The sequence below is a fragment of the Chaetodon auriga genome, chromosome 23 (genome assembly GCF_051107435.1).
Source record: "Chaetodon auriga isolate fChaAug3 chromosome 23, fChaAug3.hap1, whole genome shotgun sequence".
NCBI classification, from domain to species: Eukaryota; Metazoa; Chordata; class Actinopteri; order Chaetodontiformes; family Chaetodontidae; genus Chaetodon; species Chaetodon auriga.
Genome location: NC_135096.1, coordinates 4,770,851 through 4,781,575, shown reverse-complemented (window position 1 = coordinate 4,781,575; position 10,725 = coordinate 4,770,851). Strand labels below are relative to the sequence as shown.

Sequence of the window (10,725 nt, the reverse complement as noted above, 5' to 3'; positions counted from 1 at the left end):
TATATATATATATATGAGAGCACCTATATGGGGGAAGGGAGAGCCCTTGTATATAGATATGTCCATATAGATAATAATAATTCTCAATAGACAGATGTAGAAATGTGAAATCTAGAAGAAATATAATTTAAATCCACTCATATTTATATTAGGGTTAGAAATCATTTCCATAAAAAATTATAAATCATAACCATATAAATTAGTATTAAGGGTTAGGACAAAACATTTTTGGGTTAGGGTTAGGTGAAGATAAAAACGTAACATCCTATTGGATGTTATGGTGGGTGCTGGCACAGGGGAGAAGGAGAACAGTTTCATTGAAAGAGCCGTTTAAAATCCCAAGATGGTTAAGAAGGGGTCCTCCCAGAAAAAACCTTAAAGGGTGTTTCTAAAAGAATAATAGAAATTAGATAAGTAGAATAAAATGGCCGAGAAGACACAGGGTGGGACCGTTATCTTAGTTTTAAGAGTGGTCCACGGCGCAGGTGGGGCAGTAAGGATGTAATATAACTGAATTAAAACCATTTTCCTCGGCTTTAGTTTTGTTAAATTATTTTATCCCCAGAAGTTTTTAGAGAGAGAACATTAAAATGACTGTTCGTTGTTGAAAAAATATAATTCTAAATAATTTAATAAATTGTAAATGGAATCATAAAATACTGGATTGGTTAAAGGAATAGGTGCAGCAATAAGACACACACACACACACACACACACACAGCCAATGCAGTGATTCTAAAACCGGTGTAATATGCGCCTGCCTTCTGGTCCTCGTAAGCACACGTGCAGCTGAGTTCTGTAGAAGTTGTAAACTTGTGATGTTTCTTTTAGGAAGACCAGAAGGCAGGGCATTGCAATAAGCATGCATCAGCATCTCTGTGTTTGCCTGAGAGAGAAACGGGCAGACTCTATTCTTTAAATGATAAAATCCTGTTTTTGTAACATATTTAATGTGCGGAATAAAATTGAGCTCAGAGTTAAAAATTACTCCCAGATTTTTTACATGATTGGGTGGATTTTAAGACAATGTTTGCAGTTTTGGTAAAAGTTTCACTCTCTGGGCCTCAGGACCGATGATTAAAACTTCAGTTCTGTTCTGGTTGAGCTGTAGGAAGTTTTCTGCCATCCAGGATTTGATGTCTAAAATACAGTTAAAAGGGGCATCAAGTGGCCCTGTGTCATCAAGAGATATGGAAATATACAGCTGTGTATCATCAGCACAGCTGTGACAATTAAAACCATGTCTCCTGATGACACTGCCAAGTGGGAACATATATAAATTAAAAAGAATTGGGCCTAAAACTGATCCTTGGGGCACACCACGTTTTATTTCATGTGTTCTCGAGGAGCGTGTATCCAAATTTACCAGGAATTTTCTCTCTGTGAGATAGGAAGTGAACCACTTAAGAACAGTGCCAGAGAGGCCAACCAGGCATCTGAGTCTACTTAAAAGAATAGTGTGATCTACTGTATTAAATACAGTGCTCAGATTTTAATCTCAGGCAGGGCTCTCAGCCTTGTAGCCTTCATTGTTTCAGGCTGATCTGGCTGGCTAGGCGGGCCAGCGGGAAGAGACTCCTGCAAAGAGGAGAGAGGAGTGACAGCGAATAAGAAGCTCATTGCTTTTCACTCATTGATCGCTAGGGTTGATTCAGCTGATCTGGCTGACTAGGCGGGCCAGCGGGAAGAGACTCCCACAAAGAGGAGAGAGAAGTGACAGCGAATAAGAAGCTCATTGCTTTTTGTTTTTGCCGGTGGACGTCAAAGTCTCCGGGCTGACCGCATCGGCAGTTTGGCATGTTCCACCCAACCTCTCCAAGTGTGTCCCTCCCGAAGCCCCGCGCTCGGTGGAAGAGGACAAGGTCCCCCTGGCGGACGACCATCCATCATCAATCAGTCCAGCATCTTCTGTAACTCCACCCAGAGGGTTGAGCTTTTGGCCAACAAAATCACCCAACTGGGCTACTCAACAGCCTCTGGCATCTTAGATCAAGGTGGCGTAAGGGAGGTCAGCAAATCAGATCTGTAACTGGGAATGCTTCTACATTCATGCAAAATGATGCAGGAGCACAGGAACCGCGTGTTCCACGACTTGAGGAATGGATTGTGCAGGAACCTGGTCTGCACAGACTCAGGGAATTGACATCCAGGCAGTGAATGTAGTCATCAATTTTGACTTCCCCAAAAGTGCAGAAACGTACCTGCATCGCATTGGTAGATCAGGGTGTTTTAGAAGCAGTGAGCAAAGAGGGAGGAGCCCAGCGCCGAATCCCCGTCCGACCGGCGGACGTGGGAAATGTGGCGTACGGAAGACTGCCTTTACCCGGTGTTGCTCGGGGGCCTGAGTCCTTTCACAGGAGACAGGACACCCTATAAGTACTGTACCCAAAAGATGACGTCTAAACTATGCCTGGGCAGGGCGAAGCCAGCGGGAAGAGACTCATGCAGAGGAGAGAGTAGCGAACTTTATGTTTGTCAACCACTATTGGTTCAGAAAACAGATGGTTTTAAGGTGAAATCCATCCTTGCACCTAACGGCGACCTTTCTTCTGATCAGACGTGATGAGTAGAAACTGTGTTTATCAGTGTTAAAACATGAGGATGGCGACGTTTCTTCTGATTCCATTTCAAAGAAAGAAACATTGAAATTTTCATTTAGAGCTTCTTGTGTGGAAAAATAAACAAGCTCTATCTCTCCTGCACAGGCTGTAGTGGGCATAGGGCTGCTTCCCTCTTGCTTTCACACATTTCACATGTCAGATAAGAGTGTTTCCAAAGCAAACTGTGAACACTGCCCACCAGGTAAAAGACAGCTACTTTGTTTTTTCTGTGATTTCAGCTCACTGACGGCCTGCAGGAGGCATGCTAGTGGAGTACATACAGTATGTGTGTCTTTGTGTGTTTGTGTATGTACCTTTGAGCGAGAATTAAAGGGTCAGTTCACTGATTTTAGGATAAAATGTTACTTTTGTAAAGGCTTCAACATCACAGGCATCTCACTGCCTTTGTGCTCCCCAATCCCTATCACGAGTGGGGTTCAAGGGGTCACTTACTAGGGTTAGGGCTATACAACCACTATACAACCTGTAACTACATACTCTGAAGAAGCAAGGCGGCTAATTCAGTTAACTCTCGGTGAAGGGTAGATACAGGCTGACCTTACTTCCTCTAGACAGTCAAGTTTGACTGTCTTCTCTGCGCTCCGCCAGAGCCATGACCGACCCCGGCGGGGCCGATCAGAGGACCTCAGTATATAGACTACACAAAGATCAGAAATCTGCACAGATTGGTTTGTCAGTTCTGTTCCAGGGAATCATTATTTCTGCAATCCAATGCAGGACTAACCCTAACCTGTGTCCGGGCCCGGGCATGCAAAATATAAGTGCATGCAAAATTTAATACAGAATTAAAGATGATGTTTTAGGCTTCACATTTAGCCTGCAAATAACTTATTTGCTATCACTCCTCTCTCCTCCTAAAATTAAGGAGAAGCGGCGCTGGGCTCTTCCCTGTTTGCTCGCCGCTACTGAAGGAATCCTGGTTAGTTTCTTTTCCCCCACTTAGTAATATGCTTAAATTCAGCGGGTCGTCTTGTCTGATCTGCATGCACATAAAACAGAAGTGTTCATTTATGGCGGCAGCGGTGCAACAGCTGAGCGAGCGTGCTTCACTGCTTCAAATAGATTGCTCGGTTCTGTCAGAACGCTTGTTCCAAAAAAGGGTTCACTACTTCTTTTTCTCTCTTTCACAAACTCCTCGTCATCATGCAGCATTTCCTGGACGTTGCCCGGCGGGTCATGGGAATAACGCCGCCGGATCGCTAGTTGGCATCATTTATGATCAGAACTACGACGGTATCTGATCTGATCTACATCTTCAGTGCATGAATCATGCATCATGGGTACAGCTGTCAGATGTCAATGCACATGCAATGCACAACCCTTATTTCTGCAGGAATGTGTACAATCCTGCATGCACAATTCTGCATGCACAGTCCTGCATTGCATTGCACAGTCCTGCATGCACAATCCTTCATGTACAGCCCTTATTTCTGCAATGCAATGCAGGTGCAATGCACAATCCTGCACAAAAAACAAAACAAAAACAAAAAGGGTTAGGGTGTGGAAACTGAATCCCACCCCCAGAGTAACAGGGGAGCAGAGGTGCACGGTCCTTCCTCCAGTAAACTGCACCCCCACGATCCCAAGAATGGCCCTGATGGCCATCAAAACGTGTGCGCGGTCTGGCAAAATCCATCAGAGTCCTGATTGTGACTCATGACTGTTTTTTATTGTGTGGGTCTATATGTTTTTAATGTGTTTTTTTTTTTTTTAACTGTTTTAACTATAGAAATGAAAACAATTGTTTTTAGAAAAAGATGAAAAAAAATGATGAATGAAAAATAAAATCAAATTTTTAATGTTAAATTATTATTATTTATCAATAGAAATGTGCCCTCGTGCGACGTTTCAACCCTACCGGGTCTTCTTCAGGCTAAGGCACAAACGAAAACAAATGAAAAGGTGAGCATGTGAAAGCTACAGTGCTTGCAGACTGGCTGTATTTATAGGCTGTTCAGGTAAGTTTCATTTTCACTTTTTCCAATGTGTTTTTAAAGCCCTTATGTGTATATTAATAGATGAAATAGATGAAAAATGTGAAATTTTCAATGAATTGTTTTTTTAATACTATGTGTGCATATTATGAAATTGTCATTATGAAATCATGAAAGAATCAAATTATTTATGTATTTATGTGGTATGTGAAGTAATAAGATGTTTTTTCTTCCCAATGTATTTTGTGATTTTGTGATTTTGTTTTTTTTTTTTTTTTTCTCAATATAGGAAGGGGATAGGGGAATGGGGGGGGGGGGGGGGGGGTTAGGTATGGGGAGGGGGAAGGTTGAGGTTAGGGACTAGGAGGGGGTTGGGGTTAGGATAGGGTAGGGTCAGGGTAAGGAAAGGGGGTTACGAACCGGTGCCCCCTCACGGGGGACCGGAAAGGCAAGGGCCATCCCCTGGGGTCCCAACCCCCGTTGACCCCAGGACCGTGTTTCATAAACATAGTTTTGGGGGGAGGCGTTGCCACCTCCTGTACTGGACCTCCGTCCACTCATTCTGAGCTCCATAGCTCATCTCAAAGTGTGTTTTTTAATATATAAAAGAATCAAAATGAAATGAATTGTATCTAAATTTAAATTAACTGTATTTTTAAATTATTCACTATTCAAATGAAAAAGAATGAAAATAAAATACAATGGTTTTAATTTTTAAAATTTAAACTTTTTTTTTTTTAAAGTATTTATTGATCAAAGTAGAATTAAAATGAAATAAAAATCAAGAAAGTTTAAATTACAAAAACCAATCCAAAAAACTCCCTGAAAACAAAATGTGTGCCTATGCGCGACGTTTCGCCGTGGTCCGGCTTCTTCAGGTGGCACACGTAAATGAATGTATGGCGATTGGCAGTAACTGAGAGATGTTGTCTCTTCCAAAGTCAGAGCTGAAATGAGAGGGCTCTGCTGGAGCACCTCTATTTATCCCCTCCCACTTCCTTAAGTTTCACTTTTGTTTTTTTCTACTTTCTCTATTTTAACCCCATAAATACCCAATGTTTTTGGCTTTTTAAATAAAAATAAATAGTATATAACCCTAATAATACATTTTAATGTATTAAATGGAAATTTAAACTTATTTATTTGATAATGTAGCTGTTATTTATTAATGGTGGCAGTGCTGAGCTCCATGGATGCAATGCACATCGCTGCGTGTTCTTCTACGCAGAAGGCAATAGTGAGTGTTCAATTTTAATTATAGAGAGATCAGCCAAAAAAAAAAAAAAATTTAAATTTTAAAAAATCGAATTTGACCTTGTATTAAATATTCTTTTGTTTCTCTTGCTATTGTATTGTTGAACAGTGTGGAATTGATTAAAGCATAATTAAAAGCTTTTAAAACAACTAAATGTATCAATTAAGGTAAAAATTGAAATATAAGCTTCTATTTTGGGCTCATATATTTTCCAACTCCTTTTTTTTTTTTGTTTAATGTGTTCAAAATTTCAAATTAATTGCAATCATTAATACATTCATTGTCACAGCCCTAGTAATTTGAAACTTTTACATTTTTTTCTAGACCGATGTGCCATCTCCTCCCTACCCTGGTGAGGAAAATCTGGTGCAGCAACCACAAGCTTCTGTTTTGGTTGTAAAGACGGGGGTATGTTTTATACTTAACACTGTACATGACTATAGATATTGAGTAAGAACGGCTATAATGACCGATTGATGTTTTCTGTTTTTAGAGCTGCTGTAAAATGGGCAAGATGGAGATTTGTCTCACTGTTGCTTTTGTCACAGTGTCTGTGACTGTGATAGTTTCCTTTCTCATTTACCTGTTCCTGCACTATTTGAAGGACAAAGAAGTTTAAATAAAAAAAAAATCACCTGGAGGAGATTAATTATTCTGTGATTGATTACACTATTTTGTCACATAAAGTGTCACACTCGCTCCTGCTCCATCCAGAAATAATAGCCCACACCAACCGCCACCTCGCTCCTGCCCACCCCGTCCACAGTTATAATTGGTGATTCAATCACCAGAAACCTCCGGGTTTTTAACGCAGTCACGCATTGTTGCCCAAGAGCCACAGTCCCAGTTATCCTGAATAAATTGCCGAGTCTGCTGCGCTCATTGCCATTGTCCATTAAACGAGTTATAATCCACGTTGGAACAAACGACACAGCTCGGCGGGAGTCTGAGCAGACCAAGAATGATTTCAAAGATCTTTTTAGCCTTTTAAACTCCTGTGGAAAATCTATTTTTATATCCAGTCCGATCCCAACTGTGGCCCCTGGAGCAGAGCGCTTCAGCAGAATTCTCACGCTAGACTTCATTGACAACTTTAATCTATTCTGGAACCGCTTCTCTCTTTTCAGGCCCGACGGAGTCCATCTAAATAGGCTGGGTAGCCCTAAGTTAGTGACAACACGCCGCTCTATCTGCTACCTTACGTGATTGACTGTATAAGGTAAGCCCCTCTCTCACACCTGAATCAGTAGCTCCTCTCTCTTCGTCACCGGTTCCCCCTCAGGTCACTGTCCAGACTGCACACAGTACTAACTCCCTCTGTTGGCATCCCTTGCTATACAGACCATTATAACAAACAGAGCTTCCTGTCCTCAGCACAAAGATGGTTAGTTTTTTGACCATCTTTAGATCAGAGAAGTGTTAAAGGAGTCGCCAGAGTTGACAGAGGCTGATGAGAAGCTGTATTTAACCTCAGAAAACATTCGTGGAAGGCTGAGGAAACTGTGTTTGAATCTCTCAGACTTCTACAGGAAGGACTGCTGGAATTGAGGTCCTTTGGGAAAACATTACACAGCATACAATATGTTATTTTATCATTACAAATACTACTTGTGGTTGACAATAGACAAAGATAACATCAAAATGAGTAATCCTTCCAATCTTTGCATTATAGTCACTTACACATGTATATTTTCCAAATATGGAATAAAAACCACTACTATTTCCAAGTATAAAGTCTAAAGTTCTACATACTTCAAGTATTGAATATTAATAACTAATGGTTCCAAGTTTAGCATCCACAGCCATTTATTTGAGTTTTGAAAATCAATCACTAATGCTTCCAGGAAATCTATCTATAGACTTCATTGACAACTTTAATCTATTCTGGAACCGCTTCACTCTTTTCAGGCCCGACGGAGTCCATCCAAATAGGCTGGGTAGCCCTAAGTTAGCGACAACACGCCGCTCTATCTGCTACCTTACGTGATTGACTGTATAAGGTAAGCCCCTCTCTCACACCTGAATCAGTAGCTCCTCTCTCTTCGTCACCGGTTCCCCCTCAGGTCACTGTCCAGACTGCACACAGTACTAACTCCCTCTGTCGGCATCCCTTGCTATACAGACCATTATAACAAACAGAGCTTCCTGTCCTCAGCACAAAGGTGGTTAGTGCACTAGAAATCTACGCCGGCTGACAGTTATTCTAAACAGGCTATAGTTCACCCCCTGCTTAAAAAAACAAACCTAGACCCATCCTTGCCAGAGAACTATAGACCTATATCAAAACTTCCTTTCATCTCCAAAGTCTTAGAAAAGGTTATTCAAGAACAGCTACTTCGTGTTCATGATTTGCACAATATAGCCGACAAATTCCAATCAGGATTCCGCAAACTCCACTCCACTGCAACAGCTCTTCTTAAGGTCTCTAATGACATTTTAATGGCTGCTGATACTGGTCACTGTTCTGTTTTGATTTTATTAGATCTTAGCGCAGCATTTGATACTGTGGACCACCACATTTTAATTCACAGGCTAAAACACCTAGTGGGCATTTCAGGTATTGCATTAGAGTGGTTTAAATCATACTTGGCTGATAGAACACTCTCTGTCTCTGCTAACGGTTTTACTTGAGACGCTGCTGTGCTGGCATGTGGTGTTCCTCAAGGCTCAGTCTTGGGACCAATTTTATTCTCTATTTATATGCTTCCACTCAGTCTAATTATTAGTTCTTTCCCTAACATCTCCTACCATCTGTATGCTGATGACATTCAGCTATACTTCTCATTTAAACCTGCTGAGATTGACAACCTATCTATGTTAAATGACTGTTTATGGGAAATTAGGCAATGGATGGCAAATAACTTGCTTCAGCTGAATGATGATAAGACTGAGGTCATGATCTTTGCCCCTGATAAATTTCAAGTCCCTATTAACGAGAAACTTGGTGCCCTATCCCGTTCTACTTGCTCCAACATACGAAACCTTGGTGTAATTTTTGACCAGTCAATGAGCTTTGATAGTCACATTAAGGCACTGACTAAATCTACTTTTCTTTCATTTAAGAAACATAGCTAAATTAAGGTCTGTTGTCTCAATAGAAGATTTGGAGAAATTAATTCATGCGTTTATTTCCTCACGTTTAGACTACTGTAAGTCCCTTTTTACCTGCCTCAACAGATCGTCAATTCAGCGTCTACAATTGGTTCAAAATGCTCCTGCTAGGCTTTTAACCCAGTCTAGTAAATGGCCTCACATCACCCCTATTTTAACTGAACTGCATTGGCTACCAGTCAAATTTAGCATTCAATTTAAAATCATAGTGCTTACTTACAGAGCCCGACACGGCCAGGCCCCAAAATATATCAGGAACTTCCTGCACCCTTACACCACGGGCCAAGCATTAAGATCATCTAACACGGGTCTGCTAAGTGTTCCTCGGACAAATTTCAAAACTCGTGGTGATCGTACTTTTGAATGTGCAGCTCCAAAACTCTGGAACAGCCTTCCAGCTACGTTGAGATGTATTGACTCTGTGGAAAGCTTTAAAAAACACTTAAAATCCCACTTGTTCAGACAGGCGTTTGGATAACTTCTGACATTTTACATCCCTCTCAATGCTGCTTGTATGACTGCATATTTTATGTGTTTTTTATGTACATATGTATTTTTATTTTATTCTATTCATTTATTTTCTGGTGCTATATATGATTGTATGTTTATATGACTGTTGTACGCATACATATTTGATTTTAATGTTGTGTAACTGTAAAGCACTTTGTGACCGGTGTCTGTGAAAAGTGCTATATAAATAAACTTTGCTTGCTTGCTTGCTTAGTCTTCACAGAGTTCCAATTAAAGAGGAAACCCGAGAGGAACTAGGCTCACCAGTAAGGACACAAGTTATAGTACACCCCCCCACCCCCCACCCCACACACACACACACACACACACACGCGCACACACACACACAAACATAAACACACACTGCTTTCACAATATGTGAAATATCTCTCTTCTTTTAAAAGTACTCTGAAAATTCTGAAAGAAATGTGAGTAAAACAAGAGTATTAAACAGAAGACACGTATCTATTGCCAGTTTAAGTGTGTGGCATTTTTTTATTTTAAGGAGCCTAATAAGTATTGGAATTTCCCCCCACGGGACGAATAAAGGAATGTTGAAGTACCAGGAACCTTGTAAGGACAAGCAACCTGTCTAAATGCTCGGTATGTAACAGCTCTGTAATGTAATGTATGTAATGTTGTGTTTTTTTAAAAGAAACTAAAATTCAAAATGGCAGCATTTAGAGGTGAGAGGGTCCTTATCCAGATCGCTGACTGGCATCCGACAGAAGTTCCTCATTACCATGTAAGACCATCATCCTAAGTTCTTAATTTTCTTGTTGTGTGTGCTGTATTTTAGACTCATTATGTAATTTGACAATAAAAAATTCTATATTCTACTGCAGCCCCTTGATGACGTGGGCCCTCCTCCTTATCCTGGTGAATACAACAGGGTGGCGCAAACACAAGCAGCAGCAGCTGCTGTTGTTGTAAAGGCAGGGATATGTGTTATACTTAGCAATGTCCATGACTCTAGATTGTTAGTAAGGATGGCCTGAATGACTGATTGATGTTTTCTTTTTGTCATGCTGCTGTAAACCTGACAAGATGGAGATCTGTCTTATGACTAATTTGGCGATAGTGGCCATCCTGACTTTTGTTCTGGCATTATTTCTCTTTATCATGTTGATGCTGCAGTGAAATAAATGTTATTGTTCAAACCCACTAATTGTCATGCTTAATTAGGTAAAGTCCTGTATAGATATTTTCAAGTATTAAGGTAACAAATGACACAAAATGGGAAGAATAAGCAAATCAAAAGCCTGACTCACCAATCCCAAGAATGTGATAATTA

The 10,725-nt window shown here is 40.6% G+C and overlaps 1 long non-coding RNA gene across 3 annotated transcripts; it reads left to right on the top strand.

Moving 5' to 3' along the window:
- The first annotated feature begins 6,008 nt into the window (after positions 1-6,008).
- LOC143315730 (uncharacterized) lies at positions 6,009-10,510 on the top strand. 3 transcript variants are annotated; one of them, XR_013076169.1, is made up of 7 exons: positions 6,009-6,218; positions 6,938-7,029; positions 7,719-7,810; positions 9,646-9,697; positions 9,937-10,004; positions 10,087-10,176; positions 10,277-10,510. It is a non-coding gene; the product is annotated as an uncharacterized LOC143315730 (long non-coding RNA). The 3 variants fall into 3 exon arrangements; XR_013076168.1 differs by having other exon boundaries at positions 9,937-10,176; XR_013076170.1 differs by having other exon boundaries at positions 6,938-7,359; positions 9,937-10,176.
- Positions 10,511-10,725: the final 215 nt, after the last annotated feature.